Source organism: Pseudophryne corroboree, chromosome 5 (genome assembly GCF_028390025.1).
Source record: "Pseudophryne corroboree isolate aPseCor3 chromosome 5, aPseCor3.hap2, whole genome shotgun sequence".
In the NCBI taxonomy this organism is placed as follows: Eukaryota; Metazoa; Chordata; class Amphibia; order Anura; family Myobatrachidae; genus Pseudophryne; species Pseudophryne corroboree.
This window is the reverse complement of record NC_086448.1, coordinates 622,983,238-623,004,447: the sequence shown is the minus strand read 5'-3', so window position 1 is coordinate 623,004,447 and position 21,210 is coordinate 622,983,238.

The following is a 21,210-nucleotide window of genomic DNA, read 5'->3' as shown; positions in this document are numbered from 1 at the left end:
ACGTGAGGGATTTGTGAATTTTAGGTAAAAAATAAAAAGTGGGGGTAACAGGGTGATACGGTAATAGGAACCGGTGTTCCTCCTTAGACAAGACATTTGATTCTAATGCAGAATCAAGAAGATTTTTTAATTCCATTAAAAAGATGGATGTGGGGTTATTGTCAAGAGTTTTATAGAAATTTTTGTCTTCCAATTGGTTTAAAGCCTCCTTGACATAGTCCACACGATCCATAATAACAAGGCCGCCACCCTTATCCGCTTCTTTGAAAATTAGGGAATTATCCTTAGTTAATGCCTGAAGTGCCCTCTGTTCTTGTCTAGTTAAATTGGATGGTGGTTGTAGTTTATTACAGTTATGTTCCACCATTTCTTTAAAGTCATCTAGCGTGATTTTATAAAATGCCTCTATACTACTACTCTTGGCTGATATAGGGAAGAATTCAGATCTGCATTTGAAAGAACCGGCTTCTCTCTTTATATCAAATATTTTTTCTGTTTTTAACGGTAAAGTATTATTTTCTTCCCATAATTGTTCCAACATTGATAACATAATGTCATCTGTACTATTCAGAACAATGGGTATGGACTCGTCTTTTTTTATACTTAGACTTTTCCTAGCAAAATACCTCTTACGGCATAGTGTGCGTACAAATCTGTTGAGATCAACATACAGTTCAAAAAGGTTTGGATCATTAGTAGGGGAAAATTTTAAACCTTTTTCTAGTAATGACAACTCTGAACTAGTAAGAGTTTTACTGGAAAGGTTAAATACACTGGATTTTTTGTTTTTGTTTTTATCTTGTAAGGTTCTTGTAACAGATGTTAGAATCTTCTTGGATTTTTTCTTTCGGTTTCTACCTCCTCTGACTCCTCTATACTGGAATCTCTTCTTCTTTTGGGGGTTTCCCTTTGATTCCTGAAATTTGATCGCCACTGGGATGTTTTGGGGCGTGCCCCTAAAAAATCCCCCCTCTTTTCCTGATCAACTACATCGTTGGGATGTGGTCTTTTTTCTCTATTAGATAAGTATCTGTCCTTTCTACTCGGATAGTGGGAGGAGGGTGATTGGAAGGTCCTATCTTCATATTCGGTTAAAGCTTCATATCTATTCGGATGGATATAATTCCTGTGGTTGGTTTTCTGTACTGTGTTTCTATTATATTTGGGGTAGTCCCTGTGGGGGGATTCAAAATTGTCTCTCCTTAGATTAGGGTCACGCTCTTTCTTCTCTCGTTGTCTAAAGGTGCGAACTGCATTATTCTCATAGTCTGCCATATCTCGTCTCATTTTTTTCTGTTTCATACTCATAATATTCTGTTCATATTTTACTACTTTGTCATTAATGACTTTATCCCTGTTGTTAAACTCTTCATCTTTATCATATACCTCCATATGTTTCTTTAGTGTATCAATTTCTTTTTCTAAGGAATCAACCTTGGATACTCTATATCTGACAACCAATTTCATTAGTGCAATAGAGCACTCATCTAGAAGTTGGTCCCATTGTTTCTGGTACTCCTCATTCTCTTGGAAGATAGATGGTTTATGTAACCTGAGACCTCGTGGTATTATTTTTTTATTTATATATTGTTGTAAATTGGTGCTGCCCAACCAATTTCTGGACTCAGCTTTTAATAGATTTTCTAATTTAAAGAAATCTTTATACATATCAGGTTTGTCAGAAAGAGGGTCATCCAAGGTTGATTTATCAATATGGGACCAGTAAGATTCTCTCCTATTCATACGTTCATTAAAATTCATAAAACAGCTCATGATTGCTGCACCCGTATACCAAAAATATAAATATTATGAAAAAGAGAGGGAAGGGTGGGTGCGCTATCAATAGCGGCTGGTAGAGGGATGGTAAATCCCCTGATAATACAAATAGCAGAACAAAAAAAGGGGGTGAGTTACCAGCGCTGACTGATCAAAGTTATAAGTTATAAAAAACAATCTATGTTCCAAAAGGCTTATAATTATAAAATCATATTTATTTCACATATATATCCTACAAATGAGGAATAAAATTAAATAAAATACTCAATAAATTTTGCCACAATATCTTAATTGCTTATAAATCCACATTTGGCTATGGTAGTACTCAAGGGGACTGGAATCACTTGGAGATGTCCATCACTAATCGGTTATTTTTGCATAAAGCCGATCATTTTGCAGATGTGAGGTATTTACCAGTGTCCTGAAAGCAGATAAAGTCCACCTGATGTATGGCTGGATCGATTGTCCTCTTTAGCATGGAGGATTGGGTCCAGAAGGTGGATTCTGCTGATAAAGACGTCCCAAATGGTATGCACCAGAGTATCCGTAAAGCCAGTGGAGATGGTGGTATTGAGTGTCCAGGTAAGTATAAAGCTCAACGCGTTTCGCTGGTTTGGATAGTCCAGCTTCCTCAGGAGCAAGTGAGATAGTGGCTGTAGTGGAGCCTTTTTATACCGGATATGAGTGAATAATTAATTACACATGAAAGAATTACAAAAAATCATATATAAGCCTTTTGGAAAATTCATATAGTATTATACATATTGGAATATCCACTGGTCCCATATGCTTATTATCACTAGAAACAATAAAAACGATTATTTATTAAATAGTTATATACTTTTAAAATGCATGTATGCTTGTATAATATCCCGATCATGTGATAATTTGTATCACGTGATCGGCGTTTGTATCCAATGGAGGTATGTATTCAGGTCATGTGGTATAACACGTGACCATGATAGAGTCAGTTGCTTAGCAACTAGTCCGGAAGAGTTTGAGATTAGATTCATAACGTTAAGGAGTTACGTAGCGTCCCGATCATGTGACCATCTATGTCACATGATCGGGATGTCAGCCAATAGAGGGATATTGTGTCAGTCACATGTATATGACGGATTTAGTTGCTAAGTGACAGATCTCTAATAGAGAGAGAGTATTTTGTTGTTCTTTTCCCTGGCGGAAATCCACGCATACTTTAGTTTCAGCTTTGTTAGTAGCCCCTGGCTTTGTTGTTCAGTTAGAGGGCCCCTTGTCATCACCCTGTCTCGGTTCACTCTTTGTCTCTCATTAAGACCTGAGGGGGCATCGGAGTTGGGCAGACGTAATCCGCCCTTCAAACGCGGCTGCCATGGGCCCAAGCAACCATTGTCTCGCAAGAGTGTACTGACAGCACGGGCGAGACAACGGAGATAGGGTGCCAGGGGCTATTCCCTTTCCATTCCCCTTTCCCAGCATTACGTTCTGGTATTCAGGTCCTACCGTATAAGATCACCCCTGACCTGAGTATCAGAATCATAACAGCCCCCAGGAACACTCCCGTTGGCCGCCTCTTTGTCCCAGAGTTCTTGAGAGGCAGTGTCCTTGTCGAGTTTCAAAATAGCAAGGTTGCGGGCCATCCTGGTGTTACTAAAACGTTGGAGTTACTCTCTCTCTTTGGTGTGGTGGCCTAATCTTTTTAAGGATGTTAAGGAGTTTGTTCTCTCTTGTCACGGTTGTGCTAGGCACAAGGTGTCCCAGTCTTTGCCCGTTGGGCAGCTCATGCCTTTAGCTATTCCAGTCAGGCCATGGTCACACATTTCCATGGATTTTGTGGTGGATCTCCCACTCTCTTCTGGTTTTCAGGTGATCTGGGTGGTCGTAGATCGTTTTAACAAGATGGCCCATTTCATTGCTTTACCCCGATTACCGTCCGCTCAGGTTTTGGCAGTCTTGTTCCTCCGCCATGTTTTCAGGCTCCATGGTTTACCCGTGGATATTGTCTCGGACCGGGGACCGCAGTTTATTTCCAGTTTCTGGAAGCTATTCTGTGCTTTGTTAAACATGAAACTCAGTTTAACGTCAGGATACCATCCACAGTCCAATGGGCAGATGGAGCGTGTTAATCAATCGCTGAAGCAATATCTGCATCTTTATACTGCCAAGCTTCAGAACGAGTGGTCGGATTATCTTCCCCTGGCCTAGTTTGCTTACAATAACGCCTGTCATCCATCCACTAAGGTGTCTCCATTCTTTTCAGTCCTGGGCTTCCACCCTAGAGCCAGTTCCTTTACTCCTAATAGTCCATCTTCTTCCCTGGCCCTAACTTCTCGCCTCAGAGATATTTGGAAGAAGGTACACCTTGCTCTTAAGAAAGCTGCCTTCCGGGAGAAAATTTTTTCGGATAGGTTCCGACGTCCATACACCTTTAAGGTAGGAGACAAGGTGTGGTTGTAAACCTGTAACATCAAACTCCGACAACCTTCAGCTAAATTGGGACCCAGATTCATTGGGCCATTTCTTGTGATCAAAAAGGTCAATTTGGTTGCTTTTCGGCTGCAATTGCCAAAATCACTTAGAATTTCCAACACCTTCCATTGTTCTCTGCTCAAGCTATATGTCCTTTCCAGGAAATTTCCCTGAAAAATTTTCCGGGGTAGACCTCCTGTGGATGTTCAGGGCCAACCGGAATTCCTGGTAGAAAAGGTGTTGTACTCTAAAGTTTCCCGTGGTCTGCCGTATTTTCTGGTCCATTGGAAGGGGTACAGCCCAGGGAAAGATCTTGGGTCTGGGACAAGGATTTGCATGCCCCTAGGGGGGGTACTGTTAGTGGCGGGTCAGGCCGGCTCTCAGCCATTGCTAGGCAATGGGGCTGGCGTGTCACTTCTGCCACTAACTCCCTGCTCCCGGCAGGTTGCCTAGCAACCGAAGACGCCGGGCGGCCGCCCGGCACTGCGGTCCTGGATGTTACTAAGCAGTCGGGATGCCGCACGCTGCGTGCAAGCTAACACCTAGTTAATTAGGATCTGGGGTTGGGCTGCCTGCTGATTGGGCTACAGGGGTTTTTTACGGGAGCCAGATTAGGACAGCCCCGCCGGTGATAGCTTCCTGTGGAGCTGTGTCCTGCCCCTGGATTGTTCCTGTGCAGCCAGTTAATCCTGTATCTTGAGTCCTGGAGTCTGGAGCCTGATCATTGGAATTCTATCCAGCCTTCCAGTCCTGTTTTCCTGTATCTGCAACCTTGGAGTTCTTGTTCCTTCTGTGTGCACCTTTACCGGTGTCGTGAGTAGCACCTTATGGCTGGGGACGTATTTATTCTTACTTTCTGGCTTTTGTGTTTCTCTGTGGAGGTTTCCGCTATTGCTGTCCTCGCCGAATTATGATGGTGTCGTGTTTGGTGTTCGGGCAGCATTACCTTGGTTACAGTTTTGTTGGCGACCGCGCCGCACATATACTAGTTTATTGTTTTTTAGTGGTTTCCCCCTATTTTCTTGTGTGTCTGTCTTAGTTAGCTTTCCCCTTGTACTCTCTCTGTCTCGGTTAACGTCTTGTCACCTACTAAGTCAGGGGGGATCGGAGTCGGGCAGACCTAATCCGCCCATCAAACGCGGCTCCCGTGGGCCCAAGAAACCATAGTCTCGCAGGCGTTGACCGACCACTTAGGAGAGACAATGGAGTCAGGATTCCCGTTAGGTATTGCTAATATCCCAGTTCTGCCGCAGCTTCACGCATCTGTACTTGGAGCTCTTCTGCTGCCACCCTGTCTCCTGGGTTCCAAGAACAGAGATCGTAACATTAGCACCCTCTAATATTATATTATATATATATAGATAGATAGATAGATAGATTGATAGAATGTGGGAAGGGGCATCGTAGCATGCACTTTCTCTGGGATCAATTTTGTCATGCCCCTTCCTCATGAGGCATACATTTTATGTCCCTATTAGAGTGTGGCTGGAGGGATCTGTCAAAACAGAAGAGAAAAGGGATGTGTTACCACACCTAAGGGCTGCCCTTTGCACAGAGCCCACGTGGGGCTGGAGCAGACAGTCCAGGTGGGGCTGCAGTGGAGAGTCAGTGTGGAAGCAGTTTCAGACAGGACAGGCTGGGCCTATATGTTTTGTCAAAGTGGGACTGTGAAAGCCAGTCAGAGCTCAGTATGCGGAGAAGCTGATAAGGGTCAGGAGGCCTGTGGAGACGACTAATCTCAAGAACTGAGCTTTGTGTTGCTGAATGTGGTAGGCCAGAGTCCATATGACCTGCAGAAAGCAGGACTGAGGCTGTATATCTGAGAAGCAAGCAAGATTGTGAGGTTGTACATGTGAGCAGCTAAGCAGCCAAAGTCAAGCAGGATAGGTGGCCAGGATTCTACCTGTCAAAAACAGGACTGAAACTTTGTTTGAGAAGCCAGAGGTCAAGCCAGGCCAGGCTAAAAAACTAGGAGACTTTGAACTTTATGTTTGCAGATTAGCTGCCCAAGGTTAGTCAGGGGCGAAGAAGTGACTAAGTGCCCTGGATGGGGGCTAGGCGTTTGTTATTTTCTTTTCATCTATGTTGTACCTTTTGCTAAAAGTAAAGCACCATTCTGTTTATTTTCCTAAAAAGCTGTGTTGGATCCTGTTTGAACACCTAGACACTGCACAAATTAACCCCTCTACTGAGTTAATGACTCCAAGTCATCATAATATTTATATAATATATATATATTAATATACACTGTATAATGTAGATTTTTCTTTTTGTATAGATAGTCTATCTAAATTTTTATAAGACAATTATAAATATATTTACCGAACAAAATATAGTACACTTATCATACAATGGACTGGTAAATCCCATTTCTGCACTAGGTACTGTCGCTTCATGGCAGTGCATCACTCACCTCAACTGTCAGAACATGTTCCAAGTCATAATAATAATTTTACTACTGTTTGTTTTCCTCTTGTGGAGCTGCAGCTGGGACATGAGTGCTGCCACCTTCCTTGAGATCAGTTGACCACTGATCAACCAACTCCAGAGACCTATCAGCAAACAGGGATCCCTAAATAAGTCTATCCCTGGCCATTACTCATTGCCAGAACAACTTCAGTCGACGGACTGATAAGTTACTTATTTACCTCTATAATGGAAGTATTCTGAATTAACTCTTGAGGCACTATGCGTGCTATTATGGATACATAATTTGCTGTTTTGATTTTCATGCTGAGCCGCCATCTTTGAGATTCTTTGGAGTGCCCATCCTGGGTGAAAATAAAATTTGTATGACTTTTTTTTATATAAGATTGGAGTGCCCTTTTCTACATAACTGTATATTTATATATTTTTCCTGGACTGCAGTAGAACACACTAAAGGGAGCACCACATAAATGGGATTGTGTGATAGTGCAGGTGCCTACAAAATATACATATATATAATCCAAACAGTAAGTCCACACTCACGTATCCATAAAATTAATGCTGGGGAGTCACTTCCAAAAAAGGAAATCCTTCCAATTGCAGAAAGAGAAACCAGGGGTGCAGTCGCCAGTCTTCATAATGTATATTTTATTGAATCCATGATAAAAAGAGTAGCAAAATACATCAACGTTTTCATTCTACATCTGGACCCTTGATGATGTTTTTGCTACTCTTTTTATCATGGATTGAATAAAAGATACATTATGAAGACTGGTGAGTGCACCCCTGGTATATATATATATATATATATATATATATATGTGTTTGTGTGTGTGTGTGTGTGTGTGTGTGTGTGTGTGTGTGTGTGTGTGTGTGTGTGTGTGTGTGTGTGTGTGTGTGCAAATGTGGTCATCCGGCACTTGGTAATTCAGAAGTTAATGCTGAGGTGCCATCCTTAAATGAATGTAAGAACAGTTTTTCTTACCTGCAACCAGGCTTTTTTGGAAAAAGCAGAGGCTGCACTCCACAGGCTTGGTGTATCCAAAAGTGTATTTAAACATGGTGTTAAAAAACAAACATCAAGTCAAAGCAAAACAAAGTGCATAACTGGAAGTTACATATCAACGACGTTTCAAGGCTCTCACGCCTTTTCATCAGGTAGGGTAACCATTGTGCAACAAAGTAATCCAAACGTGAACTGAAAAATCTCCAAGTGAAAAGCTTACCTGTTAAATGGGGCCAGCATACAGCATGCAGGAAGCTCCCGGCGACCGTGACCGGGACTTCCGGGTTGGTCACGTGGTCGGCTGCTGCTGACGTTTGCATTGCCTGGCTACCACGGAATAGAAAACACAGAGCCATCGCCGGGAAGTCCTCTGTGTGCCGATGTAGCTACTCATGTCATATGTGATCCAAGTGTCTGTAGCAAAAAGCTGTAAATACAAATTGAAACAAAAGTGTTACTTGTTAAGTGTGTCTGTGTAATTAATATTGTGATGACGACACTGTGGGAATAAAGGGGGAATAGACATTTAAAAACATGAAGCAGCTACAGTTTGTATAAAAGGTCAAAATGCTACAGCATTTATAACTCTGCGCTGTGGGTATATGGAAATAACTAAACCACATTTATCATGGCCAAAATTATTAGAGTATCAAAATGTAATAATAATCAATGCACCTGAAATGCTGTTCCATGGGATGAGCTACAAATGACTATGGTGTACTTTTATGGAGCTGTGTAAATATCTGTGTTATGGAAGACTATGCATCATCCAGATTTTTAACATGGGAAGCCAATGGCAACAATTTTAGAGTAGAGGGCATATGTGTGTCCCAATGTGTGAGAAAACACAATACTATGCTACAACATGTCACAAAATGTAAAGGTCATATAGGAACAAACATGATAGAAAAAAACTTTTTTGATGAGACTTTTTTACAAAAAAATGTTCCAAGTGAATTTCTCATTCAAACCCTTAGGGGACAAAGTGTCCAGAAGAAAGATCCATTTTGATTCACATTTTGACAGATGTTTGTGACGATATCGTCCTCTAGGAGGTGCCGGAATATGATAGATTATTGTGTAACGTAAACTGGATAATGGATGTCCTTGAATTTTAAATGTGTCGGGGGACAGTTTGGTCAACATTCTTTCCCTCTGATGATACCTTAATACCTGACCGGTGTAACGCCATCCGATCATGTAGGTTCCTGAAGGACTGTCCTACATATATGAGTCCGCAAGGGCAGATGATGATATACACTATAAATGGAGTAGTGCATGTCATCACCTGACTCATTTTGAAATTGTGTCCTGTGTGTGGATTCTTGAATTGGTGTCCGGGTTCCATATACTTGCAGGTTGTGCAAGATGCACATTTATAGCATCCTGTTTTTTTCATTTGTGTGGATGAAAACATCCGTTGTGCAGTTGTTTTAATGTTGTTTTTTACTAAGATGTCTCTAAGGCTTGGTCCCCGTTTATAGCTGGGCATTATTGTTGAATTTTTAAAGCAGGGCAGATCTTTATCTCCTGTAATGATGGGCCATAACCCTCTAGTGGCCCGTGGAAGAACTGCGCTGGTGGTAGTAAAGCGTGTGACAAAAGATATCCGAGCGGTTGACCGTGGTTTGGGTATAGAGTGTAGTAAAGAATCCCTCGGTATTTTTAACACTTTCGCTTTAGTAGACATGAGGTCTCGATATTTATATCCTCTGTTGGCAAACTTATGTACCCTGCTGTCCAATGCTTTCTCCAACTCTGTTGTGCCAGTTGAAATTCTAGCTGCCCTCAGCATTTGTGATCTAGGTAGTCCTTTTATGAGTGCTGGGGGGTGGCAGCTGCTGTGATGTAAGAGCGTGTTTCGAATCGATCCGAGGTTTTCGTAAAAAGTTTAGTGTGAATTTTGTTGTTTATGATTTGTATGGTCACATCCAAATAATCAATGCTTTCCTTACTCCAATGGTGACTGAATTTGATGGGAGTGTCCTGTTGGTTGATGTTATGAATTAATTGAAATAGCTGGTCCTCCATTCCTGTCCATAATATCAGTAGATCATCGATGTACAGTATCTAGTGTATAATAGATGATCTTGAATGGAAGAAGATGAAAAGAAAAACAACTGTTCATGCTCAAACATAAATACATTTGCAAATGATGGAGCCACCAATTATCCCATTGCACACCCTGTCATTTGTATGTAATATTGATCATTATGGAGGAAAAAGTTTTGTTTTAATGTCATTTCTAACAATTGTATGAATAATGTAATAAGTAATGCATTGAAATGGTTTTAATATAGAAATGTTGCCATGATGGCCAACCCACTGCCATAAGGTATCACGGTGTATAAATTCTTGACATCTAGGGTACAAAGTATTGCGTTGTCCGGTATCATTTTAATGTTTTCCAATTTGTTCAACAACTGCGTTGCATCTTTAAGAATCGTATTTTGTTCCATGATGTACTGTATGGTTGAATTAGATTGTCCAATAGTCGAGAAACTGTCTGTAAAAGTGACGCTCTGGCTGAGATGTTCGGGCGTGGTGATCGGTCATTCGGATTTTTATGTAATTTGGGTATTGCGTACAAAACCGGAGCCATGGGATGGTTGATGGGTATGGACACAAGAAGTTTTTTGTCAATCTGTCCAGTATTATATGCTTCGTTTAATACTGCATCTAGATCCTTTTTAAATTTATCCATTGGATTCTTTGATAGTTTTCGATATGTAGTGGTAACTTCGAGCAACAAGTCAATGTTGGTTATATACTTAGACGTATCTTGAATGACGATGCCACCACTTTTGTCCACTGGATGTATAGTTATGTCATGATAGTTTGATAATGCAGTGAGGGCCATTTGTTCCTTTCTGGACAGATTATGGTGTATTTTTGGTTGTACTGTATTGTGTTTTGTGACGGCAGTGTCGAGCAACCTGTTGAAAGTCTTCAAGGGAACGTTAGTAGATGCTGAATCAAACAATGATTTTTTCTGAATGATTCTTGATCTTGAAGAATGTTGAATATTTTCCTTATGATGTTGAAGATATTCCTTGGTTTTTAATGATCTATGTAGACCGTAAAGGTCTATTTTCCAATCCAAATCTCTATGATGATGTGTGGGTATGGAGGATAACCCCTTGTTAAGGACTGCAACTTCTGTAGTAGAGAAGGACCGAGACGATAGATTAAAGATTATTTCTTCTTTTTGTTGTTGATGGGTGGCTTGGAAGATTCTTTCGTTTTGGCCCCCGCGTCTGGTTCTGCTATGTGGCGGTTTTCTGCCTTTGAACGCGTGGCTCGTCTTAAAGGGACAGTCCGCAGAGTTGAAGTATCATCCGAGTCATTGATGAAAAAATCACTGTCGCTATTAGATTGGGAACTGTTTCTTCTATTTTGAGAAGATTTGTCTCGCCACGAAACTCTGGATCTGGAGCAATGTTGAAAAAAGCAGGGTTCAGTCCCATTGAGCCACCGGTAAACTCTGAGTTCCTCATAGTCCAGTTGTACCATGGACAATTTTTTGTTCTTGAATTTAAGCAAGTCCTGTCGGTATTGGCTGCATTGGATTTCTAGTTTATTCCACAGCCCTTGTTGTTTTCTGTTGTCTAATTGGGATTTAAAGTTTGTGATAGCAGTTGATAATTTGTGTATGGTGTCTGTTAAGCTTTTTCCTGACTCTTCGATAACTAGGAGCATCAAATCAAAACTGTATTTATTAAGAATTGAAACCCATCTTCAGCAGAATTCTATATTATTGCGTCCAACCATCAGTGTATTTTTGATACGGAATCCGCGTGGGATCATGTTTGCTTGAAAGTATTCTGATAAAGAGGTGCCATGTAATAGGTAATTTGTTTCTTTTTGCATAATTTGAGCAATATTTGAAAAATGTTTTCCATTCCGTGGTAGCCAGGCAACCCAAACGTAAGCAGCAGCCGCCCATGTGACCAACCCGGAAGTCACGGTCGCCGGGAGCTTCCTGCACGCTGTACCTATTTTACAGGTAAGCTTTTCACTTAGAGATTTATCAGTTCATGTTTGGATTACTTTGTTGCACTATGGTTACCCTACCTGATGAAAAGGCGTGAGAGCCTTGAAACGTCGTTGATATGTAACCTCCAGTTATGCACTTTGTTTTGCTTTGACCTGATGTTTGTTTTTAACACCATGTGTTAATATATTTTTGGATACACCAAGTATGTGGAGTGCCGTCTCTGCTTTTTCGAATGAATACACCATCGGTCAAATACGCCTGTTATTTGGTAGAACTCGGTAATTTACTAAAAAGTGTAATTCACAAACACTGCCGGCAATAGCCAAACACTGCCGTGAAAAAATACAAATCGTAAAAAAATGCTAAAATAAAACAGACCTGCTTTTTTTTACCGTGTTCTGATAGGCATGCACGGATCCATGAGATCCGTGCATGTTTATCAGTGGGAAGGGTTGGGAAAGTGTTACATTTGTTAGAAATTTGAGCCGGTCCTGGTTCACAAAATATGTGGAACAAAATGACCGGGGTTCCCCTCTATTTCATAAACCAGCACCGGGCTCTGCGCCTGGTCCTGGTTCCAAAAATACGGGGGACAAAAAGCGTAGGGGTCCCCCGTATTTTTTAAACCAGCACCGGGCTCCACTAGCCAGGTACATAATGCCACAGCCGGGGGACACTTTTATGTTGGTCCCTGCGGCCCTGGCATTACATACCCAACTAGTCACCCCTGGCCGGGGTACCCTGGAGGAGTGGGAACCCCTTACAGATCCAGCCGAGATTCATTGTGTTAATGTCGGCAGTGTTTTACAATTCACTCCCGTAAAACACTGCCAAAAAATACGAATAACATCGACATCGGTAAATACGAAAATGCAGAATACGACAGCTTAGTAAATTAGTCGTAATAAATTCAAAAAGTTGCAATTTTACACTTTCGATGTCATTCGTGTTTGAACTTTAACCTCATTCGGAAAAATACGAATTTTAGTAAATTTATCCCACTGTATCAAAATTGGATTTGATGATTTATGCATGGCCTTTCTTGAAAAAGATCCTGGTTTAGGATCGAAACGTCGATATCCATAAGGCTACAATAAAACTTTTGTTGTGAAGATACGTTTGGACTTTATATTTAGTGAGAGTGCACCCCCTACCACGTGGAAACCTTGTCTACATTCGCGGACCTTGTCTGTTGGGAGCACCCACCACTGGAACCTTGATGAGAGTGCAGAACTGTCTCGTGTATATATATATATATATATATATATATATATATATATATATTAGAATATGACAAATATATACATGGAACAGGAATTGTGATGGTCTTGGATGCAGTACGATGGAAAAAAAATAAAATTAAAATAAAAAACTTTTTCTGCAAATATTCTTAAAATGGAAACTTACTTTTCCAATTTCTGTGTATTAGCCTGCATAAAGATGTTTCAGGAAATTCTCCTTCATTTTCTACAATATATTTCATTAGTAAATCTTACCATGGTTTTAATTATACAGATGATTTTGCTTGTATGCATCACCAAGGAAGATAAATCTACTGTTAAATGCAAAGCTAATTGACTTCTGACAAAAATGGACTCCCAGGATGTGTGAATGTGGTAGGGAATTTAGAATGTAAGCTCCATTGGGGCAGGGACTGATGTGGATGATTTCCCATTCTGTGTGCAGCACTGCATAAAATGATTGGTGCAATGTAAATAAATGATAATAAATAATAGAAATGCCATCACAAAAATATGAAATAATTATATTTGCCAAATTTAAAAATGCATTTTTATTTGCTTTTAAACTTGTTAGACTTTTTAAATTATAAAAATGTTCAGAGCTAGTTATGGTAAATAAATATGAATGAATGTAAAATATTTTGAGGCAAGCTAATGAATATTACATTTAAGGTGTTTTTGTAATGTGACATCAACTCTCCTCTGGTTTTTTTTCTGTACTCACTTTTTTATGTGTGGGAATTTGGTTTATTTATTAATTTATTTACAAACTGCTAGAGATTTGCCACTGCTTCCCACCAACAGCTTTAATTGGTCCCATTGTTTCACAGGTTGTTTGCAGTATGGAGCACAAAGCAATAACTGTTGATTGACAGGTTTCCTAGCACACTAGTTGCGATTAAGTGAGCTAGAAAGTTTCTGTGTCACTTATAATACTTGAAACTTACAGCATGTTTCATGTTATTATTTGTAATGCAGACTTAATTTAAAAGTAATAGTAAAAATGCAGTAAAATATGCTGATGGTATTTAAATGAGTAAAACAACAAGGGCATAATATATACATTTGCGATCTGATGTCACCACAGTTGGGAATATCTGTAGCAAATCAGGCAAAGGAAAATGGGAGAATTATAATACTACTTTTATACCAAAATCCCGGATCCAACCCATGTCACTGAAATCGGGTTCCAAGTCACAGTGCCTTGAAACCTGTTCACATAGCAAGCTGAACCCGGGGTTGTTGCCGGGCTTCTCCTATGCCGGCACTTGGAGATGACATAATCTCCAATCCCCCATGAGCCAGCACTCCATAGGGTATTAAAGAGACCTGGGCCTTCCCAGGACCAACCCTGGTTGCTACCCAGGTTGGATTCCTGCATCACTAGACACAGGTTATTTTTTGGGGACCCTTTCATACCGAGCTGCGACCCATGTTAACTTGGAAATAACCCGGGTTTTTGAGGCGGTGGGAAAGGGGTAAAACAGACCTTTGTATTTAACTCGGAAAATGTAAAATATGTGTTACAAACCTTTTTACAGTGCATACGTTTTTATATATCCTCTGCTGTGTAATTTCTAAATTCATTTATTTGCATGAATTAAATAGCATACAGTCCAAGTCCTCAACGCTTCAGTATCCGGCTGACGTTATCTATACCGATATAACCAATCTGTATAAAGCCACAGAGTTTTATTTGTGCAGCATTTTTCAAACTCAGATAAGAATTTCTGAGCTGTAAATTTACATCATGAAAATGTCTCAATTGTCCTCTCTTCCTTCATCATTTTTATATTACATTTCAATTAAATGCTTAATTTTTTATATTTATAAAAAATTACATTTAAAATAATAGGATAATGGATCTGATTCAGAGATGTATATACAGTAAATGCATTCACAGCTGCTAATTTGTATGCAGTGGCTGTGTGAAAATGTGCATAATCTGTGCTTTGTATTGGGACTCCCACTGGAGGAATGAGATCTGCCACCTGCATACACAAACGTAATCATTGGACACATATCGGTCTAACAATCACCCATCGGAGTAACCCTATAGATATGCAGCATGGCTGCTGCAGTAAAATACTGGAGCCATTGTGACTATGGGGTCTATGTACTAAGCCTTGGAAAGAGATAAAGTGGACGGAGATAAAGTACCAGCCAATCAGCTCCTAACTTCCAGGTTACAGGCTGTGTTTGAAAAATGACAGTCAGGAGATGGTTGGTTGGAACATTTTCTCAATCCACTTTATCTCTCTCCAAAGCTTAGTACATAAACCCCTATTATGGGGTCATAATCGCAAGCTGTGACCCATCCCTGCAACAGTTGCGACATGCCTGTGATCAGTTGACACACCCCATTACCTCCCACAAATGGTCCAATACTCAGTCACTTTGCAAATAACTGTTCACTGTGACAACTGTTGACAGAACATTGCGGCACATACACTGTGCGACTTAGATGCATTCACGGTGGCAAAAAATCACTTTATTACATACAAATCAAATTGCATACTGTACATCTCTAAATCAGGTTTAGTATTTCCTTTTTGTTGAGGTCAAAGTATGCATTACACAGGAGAAGGTATTGATCTAAAAGTTATTTGGTGGAATGTAGTAGTAGGGAATGAGTGTATGAGTTTGTAAATAGCTATTTATTTTATTTATTTATTTATTTATTTTGCAGTTTTGCAGCTGAATATAAGCAGCAATATGTCTGAGAATAGAGAATAGTTTGGTTTACATCAATTGCAGAGAAATTGACCCATTATAAATATGTCAGTAACAACATGTAAGGTTTTGTTATATATATATATATGTAAGGTTTTGTTTTATATATATATATATATATATATATGTAAGGTTTTGTTTTAAATGACAATTTGATCACATTTAATAAAATGCCTATTAGCTGGTACCGTATTGATTTAGCAATTTTGTTTCCAATCAAATACTGTACTTCACGTGCTTAACAATGAGTATTGAGCAGGTGCAAAACAATCTTTAAGCATCACCCACATGTAGATGCCACTATGACACCCAGATATAATACGTGTGCGCCATTTGATTTTATGCTGGAAATAACAACCTGGTTTTAAACAAGCCTATTAATTAAAATAGGGGATGCCAAGGTTAGTACCAAAAATAAAATGATCATGTATTATGGATACATAGTGTACGAGAAAAGAGCGAGCACCATATGTAAGCTGCTTATCTGGAAATAATGAATATATTATTCACCTAAACCCTATTAAGCTGACATGGCCCAAACTCAAACATTAGTTGAAAATAAATGTTCAAGTCAAAGAGAAGAGCATCTGTTCGTCATCTGCATGCTAGCATAAGGATAAATAACATCCTTGCCAGGGATTGAAGCGCAACACTGAGACGAATGTTGCTTAAGCCTAGATAAGGATACAAATGTTGCAGCTTATATAGTCTGTTATCTGATTCTCATTTTGTAACTAGAACTTGTCATGTTTATTTATTCAGCATGTGGCCAGGCATTGGAATTAGACAGGCAACCTTTTCCTGGTTTAGTCTGTTCTGTATTGACTGAAACCTAAATTATATTTACAAAGCTACAAAGGGCCAACAGGCAGTGCAGTGGTGATAAAGTATTGTTACCAGGGAGGTAAATTCATCCCAGTTGCCCGCAGGCAAGTTGGAATTTGGTGCCACCCCTTAAAAAAGGCTGTGTGACAACGGCCGGTGGGTCAGGGCCAGACTCATGAGATTCAGCCGTCTGCAGTATGCAGAATCAGCATTTACCAGCGGGTCCAATCTCACAGTCTAGCAGCAGCAGTGTAGGCTGATCGGTACCAGGCGGGAGCTGACCTGTTTCATATTACAGGTGTTAGCAGAGCACCTGGGACAGAGCCAATTAACTCTGCAGCAGGTGCACTGCAGAGCTCCATTGGAAGTGCAGCAGTCACACTTGGATCCCGCTGTGAACCACACAGGAGCTTGGAGCCCAGAAACAGACATCTTCATTGCCTGGGTTCTGCCCATAATTGATACAGCATGTTTCTGTTTTTGCACTAATGTACCCGTTTGTACAGGAAGCTCCTAGATGTCCACTTGTCAACACAGCCAGGAGGTGCAAAGTTTTGCATTTTCTTATGGGAAGAATTGAGAAGAGAATTGAGAAGCTTGGTGTATCTGGGAGTTCTTTGCTGAATTTAATCAACATGAAATATGACATATGTAGATAAGCTGTAAGAAGTGAAGAGCACTTAGTAAGGTGTTCTCAGGTTAGTGCGGAAGGTCTTTTCCTAAACATTAGGACTCTGGGTTAGGTTTACTATCTGCCAGTTTTTCAAAGCCACTGATGATCAATGGATTTAAAGTGGCAACAGAAATAAATGCTGAATCAGACTGCTTTAGCATTTATTGTAAAGCTGTAGCAAATCTGACCCTTTGAATAAATCCTTGGAAATGAGACCAGATGTTATCCTGTACTTTGATTGGGTCACCTTCTACATTTGCAGGTGACCCATATACAGGAAAGCTTAGCTATACTCATGAATACCAATATAATCAAAATATTACAATTTTAAATTGTGACACAAGCAAAAGAAGTTGTGATGTGTATATCTTTCCTGATTAATTTAAAACATAAAGAATAATTACTCAAAAAGGATTTTAAGCAAATATTGTAGTTTAAATAGATGAGGGATTATTCAAAAGTGTAACTAGTCTGGATTTAAAGTAAACCTTTGATTCTCAGGTGGCTCTACCCATAGAGCATATGCACTGTGGTACGTCCCATATACAATATGAAATGTCCTGCACATCTTTACAGGGTTGAGAGTTTTCTCACTCTTGTGCTGCAGACATTTTTCACATTTGCGCGCGTCACATTCCAATATCAATTATTTTTTTATGCTGTATTTATACAAATGATTCCATGTTTTTTAGAAGACATTGTATTTTCATAAAATACCACTAGTTTTTTACTAATTGTAACACAGTAAATGGCCCCCCCAAAAAAAATTGTATTGAAGGGATCCAAAAGCAAATGTGATTTTTTTCCCTCCCACCTTATAAACAATACAAGGAAATACTTTGTGGTTCTTGTGTCGCAAGTAATCCATCTTTCCAATATAATAAGAAGCAGGAATCTAGGTGTAGGTATTGACAAACAAATCTTGAAATGAAAATACTTAAAAAAAATGTTTAAACACTTCCTGATCACCAGTCATACATTTCTATGGGGGCAAATAGTTTAAAAGAGGGGACTCACCTCTTCAAACAAGGGTGCCCCCATCTTATATGGTGGGGGAGACCAAGGGACTATCCCTTTCCCCACATTTTTTTCATTTTTTTTTTCCAATCAGAGCCATTGGCTCACGCATCAGCTGGAGTGTCTCTACCAGTTATCTAGACCTGTCGGGAGGATAAGTTTAGATTTGTGGATGAAGGGCTCCATTCATCATTTGAAGTTTTATTGTACATGCGGATGATGAGTGAGACTCATCATCCAAAATGAAGAGGTTAAATTGTGTGCATGCCTCCCTATATAAAAATTGCACTAAGAATAGTTTGCTAGATCCTCTAGATTATACACAAGAGTACAAAATTGTATACTTTTTGTTGAAAGGAATCCCATTTATTTAATCGGACTTCCTTTATTTAATAATATACCTTCCAAACATAATCTATTCTGTAAACATTCTGAACACATTTGTGAGAAATTTACTAAAAGATGGTTTGTTGAAACTATCATTTACCACTCTCTCGCACTATCCCAATTTTTCAATATTAAAGACTAGAAACTGCCATATTAATCAAGTGGCAGTTTTGAAAACCACTAAACCACTAAACTAACATGCCCCAAAAAATCATTATGAACTGATGAAAGAGAAAAATAACTTTACTAGTACTCTTATAGAGGAAATATTATTTTATTAATATTATTGGGATTAAAAAATAATGTTTCATTTATTTACAAAGCCAATATTATTTATTACATTGCTAATTGGTATTAACAGAAATGTATTAATAATGGGGGCAACAAGTATTCATTTATAACTATATATGGTGCCTGCATTATAAAATAGATATTGCTCCTTTCATGAATAACTTTTTTTCATACCAATTAACATTCAATTAATAGTGCATATTTAATACAATTAATATTTATGATTGCCCTCTTAAACAAACTAAACATTACAATTGCATCTAAATATATTAATAATATAATATAATGGCCCCTTCATCAATACATATTGATTACCCTCATTAAAAGTATGCTGAGAGTTCACACCTTATGACTGGCCACTTAGATGTGGATGTTTAGTAGTTGCTGTTTTTTTTTTGTTTGTTTTTTGTCAGTTTGGCCATTTGTATCCTGCTAAAAATTGCTGGTGATATCAATATCCTTTCCAAATCGCAGAATAGTAAATCCAGATGCCAATGGATGTCACTTTGAAAACACCACCAAATGCACCCTACATGTATATGGATGGCCAGGCTATTATACTGTTTACAGTGCTGTAAAGAGCTGGCCCGTTGATCATTAGAGTGAATTGACACAATGGGGGGAATTCAAATGTTTGCTCTTGCACACAATGGCGCAATTCAATTGTTTCTCCATTTGAGCACGAACAGCTGCCAGAAATGTACTAAAAAAGTGACCCATTTGGGCACCCAAATGGCACTTTTCGCATCGTACCCAGCACTTTATTCAGGTTTAGCTGTTTTGCACTACTAAACCCTGTACTGCAGGGTGTGATCAGCGCATCAAAAAAAATATAATTGAATAGCATCCTTCTGAAATCCTGTCACTTTAGATGGGAGATCGGATGCGCATAAATAATATTTACTCCCAATTACTTATTCCAGTGGTTCCCAAGCATTCTTGAATCAGCAATTTATTTTTTTATGGCACCCCTAGGATAAAAGTTCTTTACTGATAGATAAATAAATAAATAAATGAAATAAGTATATTGTGCCTATTGTCATCCTTAGGGTCAGTTACTGTATGTGGTGGTGTACAGTTGTGCTTCTGATTGTCCACATGTTTTATGATTGGGAGCCACTAGCCCTGCTTTGGACTATCAACCTTCCCATATATAATTTGGTTTTTTTTTGTCCAGGACCACTAACCCAAGGCACCCCTGCAAGAGCCTCATGACACTCCAGGGTGCCTAGGCACACAGTTTGGAAAACACTGACTTATTCTATTATATGTGATAAGTACAGTTTGTGCATGTGTGTGTTTGTGTTTGTACTTTTCCTTACATACGTAACTTGGAGTGCAAGTGAAAGGTGAATGCTAAACCTATAAACTGTTAACTTTGAGCAGGTATAAAAATTAACTCCTTTGGCCAAGTGGAAATGACATTGCCCACCTTTGCACAGCAAGTAATGTACCCTCTTTAATTATTTATCTAATTTCAGCACTTTCTTATTCTACTGGAACATCTGGGGATCTCTTGAAGTTATAGGAAGTCCCACAGACTCCCGGAAGAGTAGGTCACTCTCCATCCCACCCACTTACTAATATAATGGGAGGCACTGGGGGTGGGGGAGTGGTGCCATGACTCTCAGAGGCAGGGGCGGATTGGGAACAAAAAGCGGCCATGGAAAAATTTGTACTAGTGGCCCCACATGGGCAGCACCAGAGGTGTAAGGTCTAGCCATGGGCCATGGCAGCAGCACCCTCCCCCCAAGACTTTCCAGATAGTGGGCATGTCCAGCATCAATGGGAAAGTTAAAAATAAATATTCTTACATATTACACATTATATGATACACCTTCAGAATTTAGGAAACTATATCATTCTTTAGAAATATATATTTTCTTGTTTATTACACCAACCGTATCCCAATCACTATTCACTCAATCTTATATGTCAGCCAAGCAGGCAGAGAGAGCATACACTAGATCATCTGCAATCACAGGCTAAGTGGCAAAGTCATTTTCATATATGCAAATTATTTTGCATCATATTCATTATGTCTATAAAAAGGACCACATGTCCTCAAACTAAACAGACCCCACGGGTGCGTCGGCCCACCGGGAATCTTCCCTGTAGGCCCTATGGCCAATCCGCCTCTGCTCAGAGGCAAGATGTGCCTCGTTTCACAAACCAGAGTACTCTGTGCTCATATTCTGTACTGCAGATGGAATGCCTTTACTCCTCCACTCTGCATGTACAAACTATTGCCCCTCTGCATTCTCAACCATCTTGTTCTGTATCACAATGTGGGTTCAAAACTACTTTGACATTTTAAAGAGACCGTTTTTCATTTTCTAAATCACCATCTGTGAATTGGCTTCTATTTCAAAGTCAGTTTTAACCTACA